Source organism: Amia ocellicauda, unplaced genomic scaffold, assembly GCF_036373705.1.
Source record: "Amia ocellicauda isolate fAmiCal2 unplaced genomic scaffold, fAmiCal2.hap1 HAP1_SCAFFOLD_65, whole genome shotgun sequence".
Classification (NCBI taxonomy): domain Eukaryota; kingdom Metazoa; phylum Chordata; class Actinopteri; order Amiiformes; family Amiidae; genus Amia; species Amia ocellicauda.
In genome coordinates this window covers 336,777-359,000 of record NW_027102995.1, presented here as the reverse complement: position 1 = coordinate 359,000, position 22,224 = coordinate 336,777, and the positions used below count along the sequence as shown (strand labels likewise).

The window sequence follows — 22,224 nt, the reverse complement described above, 5'->3', positions numbered from 1 at the left end:
GAAATTGCGTGTATCCAAAGTTAAAACTCGTGATTTGTCGCCCTCTGGTGTGTAAAAGATGCAAAAGCTTACAGCACCTGGTATTCCCAGGCGGTCTCCCATCCAAGTACTGACCAGGCCCGAGCCTGCTTAGCTTTCGAGATCGGACGAGATCGGGCGTATTCAGGCTAGTATGGCCGTAAGCCAGGGAGGCTGTCCCTGACGCTCTACTTAAAGGGAAGGCAATATCCGTTTCTGCCGCTCATACTTGCAGTTGAACTGTCTCTCTACTCTAAAGTCCGGGACACACCAGCGCGCCGCAGACAGTCCCTGCTAACACGAAACGTTGTGGCAACGTTGTGCGTTAGCTGGGGTGCCACACCAGACCGGAACTATATATTACAAAACGAACACATTGTCTTGATAATACAGCTGTAATTGAGTGCCTGACACGCCAGTCAAGCGCAATCTTGAGAAGGTGTGCATTTCAGTAAGGATTTCAATTGACATGCAGTATGAAACTGAAAGGAGGTTGCATCACTATGATGCATAACATTGCATGTATTGTATTTTCAAGTGTGTGCATTCATCCTGTTGTCATTTTGTTTTGAAAGCAGAAGAATCATTCTTGCTGAGGTTGCTGAGACAAATGTAAACCAGTAAAACATATGAAGAGAAACAAACCTTGAATATAAGTTCAGTTGTTTAAACATTTGACAAACTATGGTGAGGGGGTAAGAAAACACACAAATCCAGCAGCTCCTGTATTTCAATACACCAGAACCCAATATTATTGGCGAGTCGGGTAGTCCATCATCACAGTTCGAGGGCAGGCATCATTTCAGTAATTTCATCCCGTTGCATTCACATCCGTGCCTTGAATGAGATTGAATGTGATCTTTGCTCTCAAGTATGTTCCCAAGTTTTACACTTTCGTGCTTTGCATGAATGGGAATGGAACCGTGTGTGTTGAATGAGGCTCCTTGTGAGCACTGAACTTTGTCCGGTGGAGTTCCTTTTTGTGTTGCTGTAATTGTGTCATTTCTCGATGAGAAAGATTAGGCAACATTTAGTCACTTCTAGCCATGATGCTCAATTTATTTACGAATGTACCCTAGTTACTAGGGACCGTTTACGTTGGAGAACAAGATCTATTGTATGCCTGTGTATTTGGGGAAGTAAAATCTGAAATATTGATGAAATTGCGTGTATCCAAAGTTAAAACTCGTGATTTGTCGCCCTCTGGTGTGTAAAAGATGCAAAAGCTTACAGCACCTGGTATTCCAAGGCGGTCTCCCATCCAAGTACTGACCAGGCCCAAGCCTGCTTGACTTCCGAGATCGGACGAGATCGGGCGTATTCAGGCTAGTATGGCCGTAAGCCAGGGAGGCTGTCCCTGACGCTCTACTTAAAGGGAAGGCAATATCCGTTTCTGCCGCTCATACTTGCAGTTGAACTGTCTCTCTACTCTAAAGTCCGGGACACACCAGCGCGCCGCAGGCAGTCCCTGCTAACACGAAACGTTGTGGCAACGTTGTGCGTTAGCTGGGGTGCCACACCAGACCGGAACTATATTTTACAAAACGAACACATTGTCTTGATAAAACAGCTGTAATTGAGTGCCTGACACGGCAGTCAAGCGCAATCTTGAGAAGGTGTGCATTTCAGTAAGGATTTCAATTGACATGCAGTATGAAACTGAAATGAGGTTGCATCACTATGATGCATAACATTGCATGTATTGTATTTTCAAGTGTGTACATTCATCCTGTTGTCATTTTGTTTTGAAAGCAGAAGAATCATTCAACAGGTTGCTGAGACAAATGTAAACCAGTAAAACATATGAAGAGAAACAAACCTTGAATATAAGTTCAGTTGTTTAAACATTTGACAAACTATGGTGAGGGGGTAAGAAAACACACAAATCCAGCAGCTCCTGTATTTCAATACACCAGAACCCAATATTATTGGCGAGTCGGGTAGTCCATCATCACAGTTCGAGGGCAGGCATCATTTCAGTAATTTCATCCCGTTGCATTCACATCCGTGCCTTGAATGAGATTGAATGTGATCTTTGCTCTCAAGTATTTTCCCAAGTTTTACACTTTCGTGCTTTGCATGAATGGGAATGGAACCGTGTGTGTTGAATGAGGCTCCTTGTGAGCACTGAACTTTGTCCGGTGGAGTTCCTTTTTGTGTTGGTGTAATTGTGTCATTTCTCGATGAGAAAGATTAGGCAACATTTAGTCACTTCTAGCCATGATGCTCAATTTATTTACGAATGTACACTAGTTACTAGGGACCGTTTACGTTGGAGAACAAGATCTATTGTATGCCTGTGTATTTGGGGAAGTCAAATCTGAAATAATGATGAAATTGCGTGTATCCAAAGTTAAAACTCGTGATTTGTCGCCCTTTGGTGTGTAAAAGATGCAAAAGCTTACAGCACCTGGTATTCCCAGGGGGTCTCCCATCCAAGTACTGACCAGGCCCGAGCCTGCTTAGCTTCCGAGATCGGACGAGATCGGGCGTATTCAGGCTAGTATGGCCGTAAGCCAGGGAGGCTGTCCCTGACGCGCTACTTAAAGGGAAGGCAATATCCGTTTCTGCCGTTCATACTTACAGTTGAACTGTCTCTCTACTCTAAAGCCCGGGACACACCAGCGCGCCGCAGACAGTCCCTGCTAACACGAAACGTTGTGGCAACGTTGTGCGTTAGCTGGGGTGCCACACCAGACCGGAACTATATATTACAAAACGAACACATTGTCTTGATAATACAGCTGTAATTGAGTGCCTGACACGCCAGTCAAGCGCAATCTTGAGAAGGTGTGCATTTCAGTAAGGATTTCAATTGACATGCAGTATGAAACTGAAAGGAGGTTGCATCACTATGATGCATAACATTGCATGTATTGTATTTTCAAGTGTGTGCATTCATCCTGTTGTCATTTTGTTTTGAAAGCAGAAGAATCATTCTTGCTGAGGTTGCTGAGACAAATGTAAACCAGTAAAACATATGAAGAGAAACAAACCTTGAATATAAGTTCAGTTGTTTAAACATTTGACAAACTATGGTGAGGGGGTAAGAAAACACACAAATCCAGCAGCTCCTGTATTTCAATACACCAGAACCCAATATTATTGGCGAGTCGGGTAGTCCATCATCACAGTTCGAGGGCAGGCATCATTTCAGTAATTTCATCCCGTTGCATTCACATCCGTGCCTTGAATGAGATTGAATGTGATCTTTGCTCTCAAGTATGTTCCCAAGTTTTACACTTTCGTGCTTTGCATGAATGGGAATGGAACCGTGTGTGTTGAATGAGGCTCCTTGTGAGCACTGAACTTTGTCCGGTGGAGTTCCTTTTTGTGTTGCTGTAATTGTGTCATTTCTCGATGAGAAAGATTAGGCAACATTTAGTCACTTCTAGCCATGATGCTCAATTTATTTACGAATGTACCCTAGTTACTAGGGACCGTTTACGTTGGAGAACAAGATCTATTGTATGCCTGTGTATTTGGGGAAGTCAAATGTGAAATAATGATGAAATTGCGTGTATCCAAAGTTAAAACTCGTGATTTGTCGCCCTCTGGTGTGTAAAAGATGCAAAAGCTTACAGCACCTGGTATTCCCAGGCGGTCTCCCATCCAAGTACTGACCAGGCCCGAGCCTGCTTAGCTTCCGAGATCGGACGAGATCGGGCGTATTCAGGCTAGTATGGCCGTAAGCCAGGGAGGCTGTCCCTGACGCTCTACTTAAAGGGAAGGCAATATCCGTTTCTGCCGCTCATACTTGCAGTTGAACTGTCTCTCTACTCTAAAGTCCGGGACACACCAGCGCGCCGCAGACAGTCCCTGCTAACACGAAACGTTGTGGCAACGTTGTGCGTTAGCTGGGGTGCCACACCAGACCGGAACTATATATTACAAAACGAACACATTGTCTTGATAATACAGCTGTAATTGAGTGCCTGACACGCCAGTCAAGCGCAATCTTGAGAAGGTGTGCATTTCAGTAAGGATTTCAATTGACATGCAGTATGAAACTGAAAGGAGGTTGCATCACTATGATGCATAACATTGCATGTATTGTATTTTCAAGTGTGTGCATTCATCCTGTTGTCATTTTGTTTTGAAAGCAGAAGAATCATTCTTGCTGAGGTTGCTGAGACAAATGTAAACCAGTAAAACATATGAAGAGAAACAAACCTTGAATATAAGTTCAGTTGTTTAAACATTTGACAAACTATGGTGAGGGGGTAAGAAAACACACAAATCCAGCAGCTCCTGTATTTCAATACACCAGAACCCAATATTATTGGCGAGTCGGGTAGTCCATCATCACAGTTCGAGGGCAGGCATCATTTCAGTAATTTCATCCCGTTGCATTCACATCCGTGCCTTGAATGAGATTGAATGTGATCTTTGCTCTCAAGTATGTTCCCAAGTTTTACACTTTCGTGCTTTGCATGAATGGGAATGGAACCGTGTGTGTTGAATGAGGCTCCTTGTGAGCACTGAACTTTGTCCGGTGGAGTTCCTTTTTGTGTTGCTGTAATTGTGTCATTTCTCGATGAGAAAAATTAGGCAACATTTAGTCACTTCTAGCCATGATGCTCAATTTATTTACGAATGTACCCTAGTTACTAGGGACCGTTTACGTTGGAGAACAAGATCTATTGTATGCCTGTGTATTTGGGGAAGTAAAATCTGAAATAATGATGAAATTGTGTGTATCCAAAGTTAAAACTCGTGATATGTCGCCCTCTAGTTTATTAAAAGGTGCAAGAGCTTACAGCACCTGGTATTCCCAGGCAGTCTCCCATCCAAGTACTGACCAGGCCCGAGACTGCTTGGCTTCCGAGATCGGACGAGATCGGGCGTATTCAGGCTAGTATGGCCGTAAGGCAGGAAGGCTGTCCCTGACGCTCTACTTAAAGGGAAGGCAATATCCGTTTCTGCCGTTCAAACTTACAGTTGAACTGTCTCTCTACTCTAAAGCCCGGGACACACCAGCGCGCCGCAGACAGTCCCTGCTAACACGCCACGTTGTGGCAACATTGTGGCAACGTTGTGCGTTAGCTGGGGTGCCACACCAGACCGGAACTATATATTACAAAACGAACACATTGTCTTGATAATACAGCTGTAATTGAGTGCCTGACACGCCAGTCAAGCGCAATCTTGAGAAGGTGTGCATTTCAGTAAGGATTTCAATTGACATGCAGTATGAAACTGAAAGGAGGTTGCATCACTATGATGCATAACATTGCATGTATTGTATTTTCAAGTGTGTGCATTCATCCTGTTGTCATTTTGTTTTGAAAGCAGAAGAATCATTCTTGCTGAGGTTGCTGAGACAAATGTAAACCAGTAAAACATATGAAGAGAAACAAACCTTGAATATAAGTTCAGTTGTTTAAACATTTGACAAACTATGGTGAGGGGGTAAGAAAACACACAAATCCAGCAGCTCCTGTATTTCAATACACCAGAACCCAATATTATTGGCGAGTCGGGTAGTCCATCATCACAGTTCGAGGGCAGGCATCATTTCAGTAATTTCATCCCGTTGCATTCACATCCGTGCCTTGAATGAGATTGAATGTGATCTTTGCTCTCAAGTATGTTCCCAAGTTTTACACTTTCGTGCTTTGCATGAACGGGAATGGAACCGTGTGTGTTGAATGAGGCTCCTTGTGAGCACTGAACTTTGTCCGGTGGAGTTCCTTTTTGTGTTGCTGTAATTGTGTCATTTCTCGATGAGAAAGATTAGGCAACATTTAGTCACTTCTAGCCATGATGCTCAATTTATTTACGAATGTACCCTAGTTACTAGGGACCGTTTACGTTGGAGAACAAGATCTATTGTATGCCTGTGTATTTGGGGAAGTCAAATGTGAAATAATGATGAAATTGCGTGTATCCAAAGTTAAAACTCGTGATTTGTCGCCCTCTGGTGTGTAAAAGATGCAAAAGCTTACAGCACCTGGTATTCCCAGGCGGTCTCCCATCCAAGTACTGACCAGGCCCGAGCCTGCTTAGCTTCCGAGATCGGACGAGATCGGGCGTATTCAGGCTAGTATGGCCGTAAGCCAGGGAGGCTGTCCCTGACGCTCTACTTAAAGGGAAGGCAATATCCGTTTCTGCCGCTCATACTTGCAGTTGAACTGTCTCTCTACTCTAAAGTCCGGGACACACCAGCGCGCCGCAGACAGTCCCTGCTAACACGAAACGTTGTGGCAACGTTGTGCGTTAGCTGGGGTGCCACACCAGACCGGAACTATATATTACAAAACGAACACATTGTCTTGATAATACAGCTGTAATTGAGTGCCTGACACGCCAGTCAAGCGCAATCTTGAGAAGGTGTGCATTTCAGTAAGGATTTCAATTGACATGCAGTATGAAACTGAAAGGAGGTTGCATCACTATGATGCATAACATTGCATGTATTGTATTTTCAAGTGTGTGCATTCATCCTGTTGTCATTTTGTTTTGAAAGCAGAAGAATCATTCTTGCTGAGGTTGCTGAGACAAATGTAAACCAGTAAAACATATGAAGAGAAACAAACCTTGAATATAAGTTCAGTTGTTTAAACATTTGACAAACTATGGTGAGGGGGTAAGAAAACACACAAATCCAGCAGCTCCTGTATTTCAATACACCAGAACCCAATATTATTGGCGAGTCGGGTAGTCCATCATCACAGTTCGAGGGCAGGCATCATTTCAGTAATTTCATCCCGTTGCATTCACATCCGTGCCTTGAATGAGATTGAATGTGATCTTTGCTCTCAAGTATGTTCCCAAGTTTTACACTTTCGTGCTTTGCATGAATGGGAATGGAACCGTGTGTGTTGAATGAGGCTCCTTGTGAGCACTGAACTTTGTCCGGTGGAGTTCCTTTTTGTGTTGCTGTAATTGTGTCATTTCTCGATGAGAAAGATTAGGCAACATTTAGTCACTTCTAGCCATGATGCTCAATTTATTTACGAATGTACCCTAGTTACAAGGGACCATTTACGTTGGAGAACAAGATCTATTGTATGCCTGTGTATTTGGGGAAGTAAAATCTGAAATATTGATGAAATTGCGTGTATCCAAAGTTAAAACTCGTGATTTGTCGCCCTCTGGTGTGTAAAAGATGCAAAAGCTTACAGCACCTGGTATTCCAAGGCGGTCTCCCATCCAAGTACTGACCAGGCCCAAGCCTGCTTGACTTCCGAGATCGGACGAGATCGGGCGTATTCAGGCTAGTATGGCCGTAAGCCAGGGAGGCTGTCCCTGACGCTCTACTTAAAGGGAAGGCAATATCCGTTTCTGCCGCTCATACTTGCAGTTGAACTGTCTCTCTACTCTAAAGTCCGGGACACACCAGCGCGCCGCAGGCAGTCCCTGCTAACACGAAACGTTGTGGCAACGTTGTGCGTTAGCTGGGGTGCCACACCAGACCGGAACTATATTTTACAAAACGAACACATTGTCTTGATAATACAGCTGTAATTGAGTGCCTGACACGCCAGTCAAGCGCAATCTTGAGAAGGTGTGCATTTCAGTAAGGATTTCAATTGACATGCAGTATGAAACTGAAAGGAGGTTGCATCACTATGATGCATAACATTGCATGTATTGTATTTTCAAGTGTGTGCATTCATCCTGTTGTCATTTTGTTTTGAAAGCAGAAGAATCATTCAACAGGTTGCTGAGACAAATGTAAACCAGTAAAACATATGAAGAGAAACAAACCTTGAATATAAGTTCAGTTGTTTAAACATTTGACAAACTATGGTGAGGGGGTAAGAAAACACACAAATCCAGCAGCTCCTGTATTTCAATACACCAGAACCCAATATTATTGGCGAGTCGGGTAGTCCATCATCACAGTTCGAGGGCAGGCATCATTTCAGTAATTTCATCCCGTTGCATTCACATCCGTGCCTTGAATGAGATTGAATGTGATCTTTGCTCTCAAGTATGTTCCCAAGTTTTACACTTTCGTGCTTTGCATGAATGGGAATGGAACCGTGTGTGTTGAATGAGGCTCCTTGTGAGCACTGAACTTTGTCCGGTGGAGTTCCTTTTTGTGTTGCTGTAATTGTGTCATTTCTCGATGAGAAAAATTAGGCAACATTTAGTCACTTCTAGCCATGATGCTCAATTTATTTACGAATGTACCCTAGTTACTAGGGACCGTTTACGTTGGAGAACAAGATCTATTGTATGCCTGTGTATTTGGGGAAGTAAAATCTGAAATAATGATGAAATTGTGTGTATCCAAAGTTAAAACTCGTGATATGTCGCCCTCTAGTTTATTAAAAGGTGCAAGAGCTTACAGCACCTGGTATTCCCAGGCAGTCTCCCATCCAAGTACTGACCAGGCCCGAGCCTGCTTGGCTTCCGAGATCGGACGAGATCGGGCGTATTCAGGCTAGTATGGCCGTAAGGCAGGAAGGCTGTCCCTGACGCTCTACTTAAAGGGAAGGCAATATCCGTTTCTGCCGTTCATACTTACAGTTGAACTGTCTCTCTACTCTAAAGCCCGGGACACACCAGCGCGCCGCAGACAGTCCCTGCTAACACGAAACGTTGTGGCAACGTTGTGCGTTAGCTGGGGTGCCACACCAGACCGGAACTATATTTTACAAAACGAACACATTGTCTTGATAATACAGCTGTAATTGAGTGCCTGACACGCCAGTCAAGCGCAATCTTGAGAAGGTGTGCATTTCAGTAAGGATTTCAATTGACATGCAGTATGAAACTGAAAGGAGGTTGCATCACTATGATGCATAACATTGCATGTATTGTATTTTCAAGTGTGTGCATTCATCCTGTTGTCATTTTGTTTTGAAAGCAGAAGAATCATTCAACAGGTTGCTGAGACAAATGTAAACCAGTAAAACATATGAAGAGAAACAAACCTTGAATATAAGTTCAGTTGTTTAAACATTTGACAAACTATGGTGAGGGGGTAAGAAAACACACAAATCCAGCAGCTCCTGTATTTCAATACACCAGAACCCAATATTATTGGCGAGTCGGGTAGTCCATCATCACAGTTCGAGGGCAGGCATCATTTCAGTAATTTCATCCCGGTGCATTCACATCCGTGCCTTGAATGAGATTGAATGTGATCTTTGCTCTCAAGTATGTTCCCAAGTTTTACACTTTCGTGCTTTGCATGAATGGGAATGGAACCGTGTGTGTTGAATGAGGCTCCTTGTGAGCACTGAACTTTGTCCGGTGGAGTTCCTTTTTGTGTTGCTGTAATTGTGTCATTTCTCGATGAGAAAGATTAGGCAACATTTAGTCACTTCTAGCCATGATGCTCAATTTATTTATGAATGTACCCTAGTTACTAGGGACCGTTTACGTTGGAGAACAAGATCTATTGTATGCCTGTGTATTTGGGGAAGTCAAATCTGAAATAATGATGAAATTGCGTGTATCCAAAGTTAAAACTCGTGATTTGTCGCCCTCTGGTGTGTAAAAGATGCAAAAGCTTACAGCACCTGGTATTCCCAGGCGGTCTCCCATCCAAGGACTGACCAGGCCCGAGCCTGCTTAGCTTCCGAGATCGGACGAGATCGGGCTTATTCAGGCTAGTATGGCCGTAAGCCAGGGAGGCTGTCCCTGACGCTCTACTTAAAGGGAAGGCAATATCCGTTTCTGCCGCTCATACTTGCAGTTGAACTGTCTCTCTACTCTAAATTCCGGGACACACCAGCGCGCCGCAGACAGTCCCTGCTAACACGCCACGTTGTGGCAACGTTGTGGCAGCGTTGTGCGTTAGCTGGGGTGCCACACCAGACCGGAACTATATTTTACAAAACGAACACATTGTCTTGATAAAACAGCTGTAATTGAGTGCCTGACACGCCAGTCAAGCGCAATCTTGAGAAGGTGTGCATTTCAGTAAGGATTTCAATTGACATGCAGTATGAAACTGAAAGGAGGTTGCATCACTATGATGCATAACATTGCATGTATTGTATTTTCAAGTGTGTGCATTCATCCTGTTGTCATTTTGTTTTGAAAGCAGAAGAATCATTCAACAGGTTGCTGAGACAAATGTAAACCAGTAAAACATATGAAGAGAAACAAACCTTGAATATAAGTTCAGTTGTTTAAACATTTGACAAACTATGGTGAGGGGGTAAGAAAACACACAAATCCAGCAGCTCCTGTATTTCAATACACCAGAACCCAATATTATTGGCGAGTCGGGTAGTCCATCATCACAGTTCGAGGGCAGGCATCATTTCAGTAATTTCATCCCGTTGCATTCACATCCGTGCCTTGAATGAGATTGAATGTGATCTTTGCTCTCAAGTATGTTCCCAAGTTTTACACTTTCGTGCTTTGCATGAATGGGAATGGAACCGTGTGTGTTGAATGAGGCTCCTTGTGAGCACTGAACTTTGTCCGGTGGAGTTCCTTTTTGTGTTGCTGTAATTGTGTAATTTCTCGATGAGAAAGATTAGGCAACATTTAGTCACTTCTAGCCATGATGCTCAATTTATTTACGAATATACCCTAGTTACTAGGGACCGTTTACGTTGGAGAACAAGATCTATTGTATGCCTGTGTATTTGGGGAAGTAAAATCTGAAATAATGATGAAATTGCGTGTATCCAAAGTTAAAACTCGTGATTTGTCGCCCTCTGGTGTGTAAAAGATGCAAAAGCTTACAGCACCTGGTATTCCCAGGCGGTCTCCCATCCAAGTACTGACCAGGCACGAGCCTGCTTAGCTTCCGAGATCTGACGAGATCGGGCGTATTCAGGCTAGTATGGCCGTAAGCCAGGGAGGCTGTCCCTGACGCTCTACTTAAAGGGAAGGCAATATCCGTTTCTGCCGTTCATACTTACAGTTGAACTGTCTCTCTACTCTAAAGCCCGGGACACACCAGCGCGCCGCAGACAGTCCCTGCTAACACGCCACGTTGTGGCAACATTGTGGCAACGTTGTGCGTTAGCTGGGGTGCCACACCAGACCGGAACTATATATTACAAAACGAACACATTGTCTTGATAAAACAGCTGTAATTGAGTGCCTGACACGCCAGTCAAGCGCAATCTTGAGAAGGTGTGCATTTCAGTAAGGATTTCAATTGACATGCAGTATGAAACTGAAAGGAGGTTGCATCACTATGATGCATAACATTGCATGTATTGTATTTTCAAGTGTGTGCATTCATCCTGTTGTCATTTTGTTTTGAAAGCAGAAGAATCATTCAACAGGTTGCTGAGACAAATGTAAACCAGTAAAACATATGAAGAGAAACAAACCTTGAATATAAGTTCAGTTGTTTAAACATTTGACAAACTATGGTGAGGGGGTAAGAAAACACACAAATCCAGCAGCTCCTGTATTTCAATACACCAGAACCCAATATTATTGGCAAGTCGGGTAGTCCATCTTCACAGTTCGAGGGCAGTCATCATTTCAGTAATTTCATCCCGTTGCATTCACATCCGTGCCTTGAATGAGATTGAATGTGATCTTTGCTCTCAAGTAAGTTCCCAAGTTTTACACTTTCGTGCTTTGCATGAATGGGAATGGAACCGTGTGTGTTGAATGAGGCTCCTTGTGAGCACTGAACTTTGTCCGGTGGAGTTCTTTTTTGTGTTGCTGTAATTGTCTCATTTCTTGATGAGAAAGATTAGGCAACATTTAGTCACTTCTAGCCATGATGCTCAATTTATTTACGAATGTACCCTAGTTACTAGGGACCGTTTACGTTGGAGAACAAGATCTATTGTATGCCTGTGTATTTGGGGAAGTCAAATCTGAAATAATGATGAAATTGCGTGTATCCAAAGTTAAAACTCGTGATTTGTCGCCCTCTGGTGTGTAAAAGATGCAAAAGCTTACAGCACCAGGTATTCCCAGGCGGTCTCCCATCCAAGTACTGACCAGGAACGAGCCTGCTTAGCTTCCGAGATCGGACGAGATCGGGCGTATTCAGGCTAGTATGGCCGTAAGCCAGGGAGGCTGTCCCTGATGCTCTACTTAAAGGGAAGGCAATATCCGTTTCTGCCGTTCATACTTACAGTTGAACTGTCTCTCTACTGTAAAGCCCGGGACACACCAGCGCGCCGCAGACAGTCCCTGCTAACACGCCACGTTGTGGCAACATTGTGCGTTAGCTGGGGTGCCACACCAGACCGGAACTATATATTACAAAACGAACACGTTGTCTTGATAAAACAGCTGTAATTGAGTGCCTGACACGCCAGTCAAGCGCAATCTTGAGAAGGTGTGCATTTCAGTAAGGATTTCAATTGACATGCAGTATGAAACTGAAAGGAGGTTGCATCACTATGATGCATAACATTGCATGTATTGTATTTTCAAGTGTGTGCATTCATCCTGTTGTCATTTTGTTTTGAAAGCAGAAGAATCATTCAACAGGTTGCTGAGACAAATGTAAACCAGTAAAACATATGAAGAGAAACAAACCTTGAATATAAGTTCAGTTGTTTAAACATTTGACAAACTATGGTGAGGGGGTAAAAAAACACACAAATCCAGCAGCTCCTGTATTTCAATACACCAGAACCCAATATTATTGGCGAGTCGGGTAGTCCATCATCACAGTTCGAGGGCAGGCATCATTTCAGTAATTTCATCCCGTTGCATTCACATCCGTGCCTTGAATGAGATTGAATGTGATCTTTGCTCTCAAGTATGTTCCCAAGTTTTACACTTTCGTGCATTGCATGAATGGGAATGGAACCGTGTGTGTTGAATGAGGCTCCTTGTGAGCACTGAACTTTGTCCGGTGGAGTTCCTTTTTGTGTTGCTGTAATTGTGTCATTTCTCGATGAGAAAGATTAGGCAACATTTAGTCACTTCTAGCCATGATGCTCAATTTATTTACGAATGTACCCTAGTTACTAGGGACCGTTTACGTTGGAGAACAAGATCTATTGTATGCCTGTGTATTTGGGGAAGTAAAATCTGAAATAATGATGAAATTGCGTGTATCCAAAGTTAAAACTCGTGATTTGTCGCCCTCTGGTGTGTAAAAGATGCAAAAGCTTACAGCACCTGGTATTCCCAGGCGGTCTCCCATCCAAGTACTGACCTGGCCCAAGACTGCTTAGCTTCCGAGATCGGGCGTATTCAGGCTAGTATGGCCGTAAGCCAGGAATGCTGTCCCTGACACTCTACTTAAAGGGAAGGCAATATCCGTTTCTGCCGTTCATACTTACAGTTGAACTGTCTCTCTACTCTAAAGCCCGGGACACACCAGCGCGCCGCAGACAGTCCCTGCTAACACGCCACGTTGTGGCAACATTGTGGCAACGTTGTGCGTTAGCTGGGGTGCCACACCAGACCGGAACTATATATAACAAAACGAACACGTTGTCTTGATAAAACAGCTGTAATTGAGTGCCTGACACGCCAGTCAAGCGCAATCTTGAGAAGGTGTGCATTTCAGTAAGGATTTCAATTGACATGCAGTATGAAACTGAAAGGAGGTTGCATCACTATGATGCATAACATTGCATGTATTGTATTTTCAAGTGTGTGCATTCATCCTGTTGTCATTTTGTTTTGAAAGCAGAAGAATCATTCAACAGGTTGCTGAGACAAATGTAAACCAGTAAAACATATGAAGAGAAACAAACCTTGAATATAAGTTCAGTTGTTTAAACATTTGACAAACTATGGTGAGGGGGTAAAAAAACACACAAATCCAGCAGCTCCTGTATTTCAATACACCAGAACCCAATATTATTGGCGAGTCGGGTAGTCCATCATCACAGTTCGAGGGCAGGCATCATTTCAGTAATTTCATCCCGTTGCATTCACATCCGTGCCTTGAATGAGATTGAATGTGATCTTTGCTCTCAAGTATGTTCCCAAGTTTTACACTTTCGTGCATTGCATGAATGGGAATGGAACCGTGTGTGTTGAATGAGGCTCCTTGTGAGCACTGAACTTTGTCCGGTGGAGTTCCTTTTTGTGTTGCTGTAATTGTGTCATTTCTCGATGAGAAAGATTAGGCAACATTTAGTCACTTCTAGCCATGATGCTCAATTTATTTACGAATGTACCCTAGTTACTAGGGACCGTTTACGTTGGAGAACAAGATCTATTGTATGCCTGTGTATTTGGGGAAGTCAAATCTGAAATAATGATGAAATTGCGTGTATCCAAAGTTAAAACTCGTGATTTGTCGCCCTCTGGTGTGTAAAAGATGCAAAAGCTTACAGCACCCGGTATTCCCAGGCGGTCTCCCATTCAAGTACTGACCAGGCCCGAGCCTGCTTAGCTTCCGAGATCGGACGAGATCGGGCGTATTCAGGCTAGTATGGCCGTAAGCCAGGGAGGCTGTCCCTGACGCTCTACTTAAAGGGAAGGCAATATCAGTTTCTGCCGTTCATACTTACAGTTGAACTGTCACTCTACTCTAAAGCCCGGGACAAACCAGCGCGCCGCAGACAGTCCCTGCTAACACGAAACGTTGTGGCAACGTTGTGCGTTAGCTGGGGTGCCACACCAGACCGGAACTATGTATTACAAAACGAACACATTGTCTTGATAATACAGCTGTAATTGAGTGCCTGACACGCCAGTCAAGCGCAATCTTGAGAAGGTGTGCATTTCAGTAAGGATTTCAATTGACATGCAGTATGAAACTGAAAGGAGGTTGCATCACTATAATGCATAACATTGCATGTATTGTATTTTCAAGTGTGTGCATTCATCCTGTTGTCATTTTGTTTTGAAAGCAGAAGAATCATTCAACAGGTTGCTGAGACAAATGTAAACCAGTAAAACATATGAAGAGAAACAAACCTTGAATATAAGTTCAGTTGTTTAAACATTTGACAAACTATGGTGAGGGGGTAAGAAAACACACAAATCCAGCAGCTCCTGTATTTCAATACACCAGAACCCAATATTATTGGCGAGTCGGGTAGTCCATCATCACAGTTCGAGGGCAGGCATCATTTCAGTAATTTCATCCCGTTGCATTCACATCCGTGCCTTGAATGAGATTGAATGTGATCTTTGCTCTCAAGTATGTTCCCAAGTTTTACACTTTTGTGCTTTGCATGAATGGGAATGGAACCGTGTGTGTTGAATGAGGCTCCTTGTGAGCACTGAACTTTGTCCGGTGGAGTTCCTTTTTGTGTTGCTGTAATTGTGTCATTTCTCGATGAGAAAGATTAGGCAACATTTAGTCACTTCTAGCCATGATGCTCAATTTATTTACGAATGTACCCTAGTTACTAGGGACCGTTTACGTTGGAGAACAAGATCTATTGTATGCCTGTGTATTTGGGGAAGTCAAATCTGAAATAATGATGAAATTGCGTGTATCCAAAGTTAAAACTCGTGATTTGTCGCCCTCTGGTGTGTAAAAGATGCAAAAGCTTACAGCACCTGGTATTCCCAGGCGGTCTCCCATCCAAGTACTGACCAGGCCCGAGCCTGCTTAGCTTCCGAGATCGGACGAGATCGGGCGTATTCAGGCTAGTATGGCCGTAAGCCAGGGAGGCTGTCCCTGACGCTCTACTTAAAGGGAAGGCAATATCCGTTTCTGCCGTTCATACTTACAGTTGAACTGTCTCTCTACTCTAAAGCCCGGGACACACCAGCGCGCCGCAGACAGTCCCTGCTAACACGCCACGTTGTGGCAGCGTTGTGGCAACGTTGTGCGTTAGCTGGGGTGCCACACCAGACCGGAACTATATATTACAAAACTAACACATTGTCTTGATAAAACAGCTGTAATTGAGTGCCTGACACGCCATTCAAGCGCAATCTTGAGAAGGTGTGCATTTCAGTAAGGATTTCAATTGACATGCAGTATGAAACTGAAAGGAGGTTGCATCACTATGATGCATAACATTGCATGTATTGTATTTTCAAGTGTGTGCATTCATCCTGTTGTCATTTTGTTTTGAAAGCAGAAGAATCATTCAACAGGTTGCTGAGACAAATGTAAACCAGTAAAACATATGAAGAGAAACAAACCTTGAATATAAGTTCAGTTGTTTAAACATTTGACAAACTATGGTGAGGGGGTAAGAAAACACACAAATCCAGCAGCTCCTGTATTTCAATACACCAGAACCCAATATTATTGGCGAGTCGGGTAGTCCATCATCACAGTTCGAGGGCAGGCATCATTTCAGTAATTTCATCCCGTTGCATTCACATCCGTGCCTTGAATGAGATTGAATGTGATCTTTGCTCTCAAGTATGTTCCCAAGTTTTACACTTTCGTGCTTTGCATGAATGGGAATGGAACCGTGTGTGTTGAATGAGGCTCCTTGTGAGCACTGAACTTTGTCCGGTGGAGTTCCTTTTTGTGTTGCTGTAATTGTGTCATTTCTCGATGAGAAAGATTAGGCAACATTTAGTCACTTCTAGCCATGATGCTCAATTTATTTACGAATGTACCCAAGTTACTAGGGACCGTTTCCGTTGGAGAACAAGATCTATTGTATGCCTGTGTATTTGGGGAAGTCAAATCTGAAATAATGATGAAATTGCGTGTATCCAAAGTTAAAACTCGTGATTTGTCGCCCTCTGGTGTGTAAAAGATGCAAAAGCTTACAGCACCTGGTATTCCCAGGCGGTCTCCCATCCAAGTACTGACCAGGCCCGAGCCTGCTTAGCTTCCGAGATCGGACGAGATCGGGCGTATTCAGGCTAGTATGGCCGTAAGCCAGGAATGCTGTCCCTGACGCTCTACTTAAAGGGAAGGCAATATCCGTTTCTGCCGTTCATACTTACAGTTGAACTGTCTCTCTACTCTAAGGTCCGGGACACACCAGCGCGCCGCAGACAGTCCCTGCTAACACGAAACGTTGTGGCAACGTTGTGCGTTAGCTGGGGTGCCACACCAGACCAATGTATTACAAAACTAACACATTGTCTTGATAAAACAGCTGTAATTGAGTGCCTGACACGCCATTCAAGCGCAATCTTGAGAAGGTGTGCATTTCAGTAAGGATTTCAATTGACATGCAGTATGAAACTGAAAGGAGGTTGCATCACTATGATGCATAACATTGCATGTATTGTATTTTCAAGTGTGTGCATTCATCCTGTTGTCATTTTGTTTTGAAAGCAGAAGAATCATTCAACAGGTTGCTGAGACAAATGTAAACCAGTAAAACATATGAAGAGAAACAAACCTTGAATATAAGTTCAGTTGTTTCAACATTTGACAAACTATGGTGAGGGGGTAAGAAAACACACAAATCCAGCAGCTCCTGTATTTCAATACACCAGAACCCAATATTATTGGCGAGTCGGGTAGTCCATCATCACAGTTCGAGGGCAGGCATCATTTCAGTAATTTCATCCCGTTGCATTCACATCCGTGCCTTGAATGAGATTGAATGTGATCTTTGCTCTCAAGTATGTTCCCAAGTTTTACACTTTCGTGCTTTGCATGAATGGGAATGGAACCGTGTGTGTTGAATGAGGCTCCTTGTGAGCACTGAACTTTGTCCGGTGGAGTTCCTTTTTGTGTTGCTGTAATTGTGTCATTTCTCGATGAGAAAGATTAGGCAACATTTAGTCACTTCTAGCCATGATGCTCAATTTATTTACGAATGTACCCTAGTTACTAGGGACCGTTTACGTTGGAGAACAAGATCTATTGTATGCCTGTGTATTTGGGGAAGTCAAATCTGAAATAATGATGAAATTGCGTGTATCCAAAGTTAAAACTCGTGATTTGTCGCCCTCTGGTGTGTAAGAGATGCAAAAGCTTACAGCACCTGGTATTCCCAGGCGGTCTCCCATCCAAGTACTGACCAGGCCCGCGCCTGCTTGGCTTCCGAGATCGGACGAGATCGGACGAGATCGGGCGTATTCAGGCTAGTATGGCCGTAAGCCAGGGAGGCTGTCCCTGACGCTCTACTTAAAGGGAAGGCAATATCCGTTTCTGCCGTTCATACTTACAGTTGAACTGTCTCTCTACTCTAAAGCCCGGGACACACCAGCGCGCCGCAGACAGTCCCTGCTAACACGCCACGTTGTGGCAACATTGTGGCAACGTTGTGCGTTAGCTGGGGTGCCACACCAGACCGGAACTATGTATTACAAAACGAACACATTGTCTTGATAAAACAGCTGTAATTGAGTGCCTGACACGCCAGTCAAGCGCAATCTTGAGAAGGTGTGCATTTCAGTAAGGATTTCAATTGACATGCAGTATGAAACTGAAAGGAGGTTGCATCACTATGATGCATAACATTGCATTTATTGTATTTTCAAGTGTGTGCATTCATCCTGTTGTCATTTTTTTTTGAAAGCAGAAGAATCATTCAACAGGTTGCTGAGACAAATGTAAACCAGTAAAACATATGAAGAGAATCAAACCTTGAATATAAGTTCAGTTGTTTAAACATTTGACAAACTATGGTGAGGGGGTAAGAAAACACACAAATCCAGCAGCTCCTGTATTTCAATACACCAGAACCCAATATTATTGGCGAGTCGGGTAGTCCATCATCACAGTTCGAGGGCAGGCATCATTTCAGTAATTTCATCCCGTTGCATTCACATCCGTGCCTTGAATGAGATTGAATGTGATCTTTGCTCTCAAGTATGTTCCCAAGTTTTACACTTTCGTGCTTTGCATGAATGGGAATGGAACCGTGTGTGTTGAATGAGGCTCCTTGTGAGCACTGAACTTTGTCCGGTGGAGTTCCTTTTTGTGTTGCTGTAATTGTGTCATTTCTCGATGAGAAAGATTAGGCAACATTTAGTCACTTCTAGCCATGATGCTCAATTTATTTACGAATGTACCCTAGTTACTAGGGACCGTTTACGTTGGAGAACAATATCTATTGTATGCCTGTGTATTTGGGGAAGTCAAATCTGAAATAATGATGAAATTGCGTGTATCCAAAGTTAAAACTCGTGATTTGTCGCCCTCTGGTGTGTAAAAGATGCAAAAGCTTACAGCACCTGGTATTCCCAGGCGGTCTCCCATCCAAGTACTGACCAGGCCCGAGCCTGCTTAGCTTCCGAGATCGGACGAGATCGGGCGTATTCAGGCTAGTATGGCCGTAAGCCAGGGAGGCTGTCCCTGACGCTCTACTTAAAGGGAAGGCAATATCCGTTTCTGCCGTTCATACTTACAGTTGAACTGTCTCTCTACTCTAAAGCCCGGGACACACCAGCGCGCCGCAGACAGTCCCTGCTAACACGCCACGTTGTGGCAACATTGTGGCAACGTTGTGCGTTAGCTGGGGTGCCACACCAGACCGGAACTATGTATTACAAAACGAACACATTGTCTTGATAAAACAGCTGTAATTGAGTGCCTGACACGCCAGTCAAGCGCAATCTTGAGAAGGTGTGCATTTCAGTAAGGATTTCAATTGACATGCAGTATGAAACTGAAAGGAGGTTGCATCACTATGATGCATAACATTGCATGTATTGTATTTTCAAGTGTGTGCATTCATCCTGTTGTCATTTTAATTTGAAAGCAGAAGAATCATTCAACAGGTTGCTGAGACAAATGTAAACCAGTAAAACATATGAAGAGAAACAAACCTTGAATATAAATTCAGTTGTTTAAACATTTGACAAACTATGGTGAGGGGGTAAGAAAACACACACATCCAGCAGCTCCTGTATTTCAATACACCAGAAGCCAATATTATTGGCGAGTCGGGTAGTCCATCATCACAGTTCGAGGGCAGGCATCAATTCAGTTATTTCATCCCGTTGCATTCACATCCGTGCCTTGAATGAGATTGAATGTGATCTTTGCTCTCAAGTATGTTCCCAAGTTTTACACTTTCGTGCTTTGCATGAATGGGAATGGAACCGTGTGTGTTGAATGAGGCTCCTTGTGAGCACTGAACTTTGTCCGGTGGAGTTCCTTTTTGTGTTGCTGTAATTGTGTCATTTCTCGATGAGATAGATTAGGCAACATTTAGTCACTTCTAGCCATGATGCTCAATTTATTTACGAATGTACCCTAGTTTCTAGGGACCGTTTCCGTTGGAGAACAAGATCTATTGTATGCCTGTGTATTTGGGGAAGTCAAATCTGAAATAATGATGAAATTGCGTGTATCCAAAGTTAAAACTCGTGATTTGTCGCCCTCTGGTGTGTAAAAGATGCAAAAGCTTACAGCACCTGGTATTCCCAGGCGGTCTCCCATCCAAGTACTGACCAGGCCCGAGCCTGCTTAGCTTCCGAGATCGGACGAGATCGGGCGTATTCAGGCTAGTATGGCCGTAAGCCAGGAATGCTGTCCCTGACGCTCTACTTAAAGGGAAGGCAATATCCGTTTCTGCCGTTCATACTTACAGTTGAACTGTCTCTCTACTCTAAGGTCCGGGACACACCAGCGCGCCGCAGACAGTCCCTGCTAACACGAAACGTTGTGGCAACGTTGTGCGTTAGCTGGGGTGCCACACCAGACCAATGTATTACAAAACTAACACATTGTCTTGATAAAACAGCTGTAATTGAGTGCCTGACACGCCATTCAAGCGCAATCTTGAGAAGGTGTGCATTTCAGTAAGGATTTCAATTGACATGCAGTATGAAACTGAAAGGAGGTTGCATCACTATGATGCATAACATTGCATGTATTGTATTTTCAAGTGTGTGCATTCATCCTGTTGTCATTTTGTTTTGAAAGCAGAAGAATCATTCAACAGGTTGCTGAGACAAATGTAAACCAGTAAAACATATGAAGAGAAACAAACCTTGAATATAAGTTCAGTTGTTTCAACATTTGACAAACTATGGTGAGGGGGTAAGAAAACACACAAATCCAGCAGCTCCTGTATTTCAATACACCAGAACCCAATATTATTGGCGAGTCGGGTAGTCCATCATCACAGTTCGAGGGCAGGCATCATTTCAGTAATTTCATCCCGTTGCATTCACATCCGTGCCTTGAATGAGATTGAATGTGATCTTTGCTCTCAAGTATGTTCCCAAGTTTTACACTTTCGTGCTTTGCATGAATGGGAATGGAACCGTGTGTGTTGAATGAGGCTCCTTGTGAGCACTGAACTTTGTCCGGTGGAGTTCCTTTTTGTGTTGCTGTAATTGTGTCATTTCTCGATGAGAAAGATTAGGCAACATTTAGTCACTTCTAGCCATGATGCTCAATTTATTTACGAATGTACCCTAGTTACTAGGGACCGTTTACGTTGGAGAACAAGATCTATTGTATGCCTGTGTATTTGGGGAAGTCAAATCTGAAATAATGATGAAATTGCGTGTATCCAAAGTTAAAACTCGTGATTTGTCGCCCTCTGGTGTGTAAGAGATGCAAAAGCTTACAGCACCTGGTATTCCCAGGCGGTCTCCCATCCAAGTACTGACCAGGCCCGCGCCTGCTTGGCTTCCGAGATCGGACGAGATCGGACGAGATCGGGCGTATTCAGGCTAGTATGGCCGTAAGCCAGGGAGGCTGTCCCTGACGCTCTACTTAAAGGGAAGGCAATATCCGTTTCTGCCGTTCATACTTACAGTTGAACTGTCTCTCTACTCTAAAGCCCGGGACACACCAGCGCGCCGCAGACAGTCCCTGCTAACACGCCACGTTGTGGCAACATTGTGGCAACGTTGTGCGTTAGCTGGGGTGCCACACCAGACCGGAACTATGTATTACAAAACGAACACATTGTCTTGATAAAACAGCTGTAATTGAGTGCCTGACACGCCAGTCAAGCGCAATCTTGAGAAGGTGTGCATTTCAGTAAGGATTTCAATTGACATGCAGTATGAAACTGAAAGGAGGTTGCATCACTATGATGCATAACATTGCATTTATTGTATTTTCAAGTGTGTGCATTCATCCTGTTGTCATTTTTTTTTGAAAGCAGAAGAATCATTCAACAGGTTGCTGAGACAAATGTAAACCAGTAAAACATATGAAGAGAATCAAACCTTGAATATAAGTTCAGTTGTTTAAACATTTGACAAACTATGGTGAGGGGGTAAGAAAACACACAAATCCAGCAGCTCCTGTATTTCAATACACCAGAACCCAATATTATTGGCGAGTCGGGTAGTCCATCATCACAGTTCGAGGGCAGGCATCATTTCAGTAATTTCATCCCGTTGCATTCACATCCGTGCCTTGAATGAGATTGAATGTGATCTTTGCTCTCAAGTATGTTCCCAAGTTTTACACTTTCGTGCTTTGCATGAATGGGAATGGAACCGTGTGTGTTGAATGAGGCTCCTTGTGAGCACTGAACTTTGTCCGGTGGA

At 43.6% G+C, this 22,224-nt stretch overlaps 16 non-coding genes and 3 pseudogenes across 16 annotated transcripts; all 19 read right to left on the bottom strand.

The window, feature by feature from the left end:
* Window positions 1–65: 65 nt before the first annotated feature.
* On the bottom strand, window positions 66–184 carry LOC136741008 (5S ribosomal RNA). Its single transcript, XR_010813765.1, has one exon. It is a non-coding gene; the product is annotated as a 5S ribosomal RNA (ribosomal RNA).
* A 1,058-nt stretch (window positions 185–1,242) lies between these two features.
* LOC136741003 (5S ribosomal RNA) lies at window positions 1,243–1,361 on the bottom strand. Its single transcript, XR_010813760.1, has one exon. It is a non-coding gene; the product is annotated as a 5S ribosomal RNA (ribosomal RNA).
* Window positions 1,362–2,416: 1,055 nt separating this feature from the next.
* LOC136740877 (5S ribosomal RNA) lies at window positions 2,417–2,535 on the bottom strand. Its single transcript, XR_010813640.1, has one exon. It is a non-coding gene; the product is annotated as a 5S ribosomal RNA (ribosomal RNA).
* Window positions 2,536–3,593: 1,058 nt separating this feature from the next.
* Window positions 3,594–3,712, bottom strand: LOC136740819 (5S ribosomal RNA). Its single transcript, XR_010813585.1, has one exon. It is a non-coding gene; the product is annotated as a 5S ribosomal RNA (ribosomal RNA).
* A 1,059-nt stretch (window positions 3,713–4,771) lies between these two features.
* Window positions 4,772–4,890, bottom strand: LOC136741227 (5S ribosomal RNA). The gene has a single exon (XR_010813971.1). It is a non-coding gene; the product is annotated as a 5S ribosomal RNA (ribosomal RNA).
* Window positions 4,891–5,959: 1,069 nt separating this feature from the next.
* Window positions 5,960–6,078, bottom strand: LOC136740817 (5S ribosomal RNA). Its single transcript, XR_010813583.1, has one exon. It is a non-coding gene; the product is annotated as a 5S ribosomal RNA (ribosomal RNA).
* A 1,058-nt stretch (window positions 6,079–7,136) lies between these two features.
* LOC136741002 (5S ribosomal RNA) lies at window positions 7,137–7,255 on the bottom strand. The gene has a single exon (XR_010813759.1). It is a non-coding gene; the product is annotated as a 5S ribosomal RNA (ribosomal RNA).
* Window positions 7,256–8,311: 1,056 nt separating this feature from the next.
* Window positions 8,312–8,430, bottom strand: LOC136741182 (5S ribosomal RNA). Its single transcript, XR_010813928.1, has one exon. It is a non-coding gene; the product is annotated as a 5S ribosomal RNA (ribosomal RNA).
* A 1,055-nt stretch (window positions 8,431–9,485) lies between these two features.
* On the bottom strand, window positions 9,486–9,604 carry LOC136741174 (5S ribosomal RNA). The gene has a single exon (XR_010813921.1). It is a non-coding gene; the product is annotated as a 5S ribosomal RNA (ribosomal RNA).
* Window positions 9,605–10,670: 1,066 nt separating this feature from the next.
* Window positions 10,671–10,789, bottom strand: LOC136741127 (5S ribosomal RNA). Its single transcript, XR_010813877.1, has one exon. It is a non-coding gene; the product is annotated as a 5S ribosomal RNA (ribosomal RNA).
* Window positions 10,790–11,855: 1,066 nt separating this feature from the next.
* On the bottom strand, window positions 11,856–11,974 carry LOC136741186 (5S ribosomal RNA). Its single transcript, XR_010813932.1, has one exon. It is a non-coding gene; the product is annotated as a 5S ribosomal RNA (ribosomal RNA).
* A 1,055-nt stretch (window positions 11,975–13,029) lies between these two features.
* LOC136741261 (uncharacterized) lies at window positions 13,030–13,138 on the bottom strand (annotated as a pseudogene).
* A 1,066-nt stretch (window positions 13,139–14,204) lies between these two features.
* On the bottom strand, window positions 14,205–14,323 carry LOC136740989 (5S ribosomal RNA). The gene has a single exon (XR_010813747.1). It is a non-coding gene; the product is annotated as a 5S ribosomal RNA (ribosomal RNA).
* Window positions 14,324–15,378: 1,055 nt separating this feature from the next.
* On the bottom strand, window positions 15,379–15,497 carry LOC136740816 (5S ribosomal RNA). Its single transcript, XR_010813582.1, has one exon. It is a non-coding gene; the product is annotated as a 5S ribosomal RNA (ribosomal RNA).
* Window positions 15,498–16,563: 1,066 nt separating this feature from the next.
* Window positions 16,564–16,682, bottom strand: LOC136740815 (5S ribosomal RNA). Its single transcript, XR_010813581.1, has one exon. It is a non-coding gene; the product is annotated as a 5S ribosomal RNA (ribosomal RNA).
* A 1,050-nt stretch (window positions 16,683–17,732) lies between these two features.
* Window positions 17,733–17,861, bottom strand: LOC136741231 (uncharacterized; annotated as a pseudogene).
* Window positions 17,862–18,927: 1,066 nt separating this feature from the next.
* LOC136740814 (5S ribosomal RNA) lies at window positions 18,928–19,046 on the bottom strand. The gene has a single exon (XR_010813580.1). It is a non-coding gene; the product is annotated as a 5S ribosomal RNA (ribosomal RNA).
* Window positions 19,047–20,112: 1,066 nt separating this feature from the next.
* Window positions 20,113–20,231, bottom strand: LOC136740813 (5S ribosomal RNA). Its single transcript, XR_010813579.1, has one exon. It is a non-coding gene; the product is annotated as a 5S ribosomal RNA (ribosomal RNA).
* Window positions 20,232–21,281: 1,050 nt separating this feature from the next.
* On the bottom strand, window positions 21,282–21,410 carry LOC136741230 (uncharacterized; annotated as a pseudogene).
* Window positions 21,411–22,224: the final 814 nt, after the last annotated feature.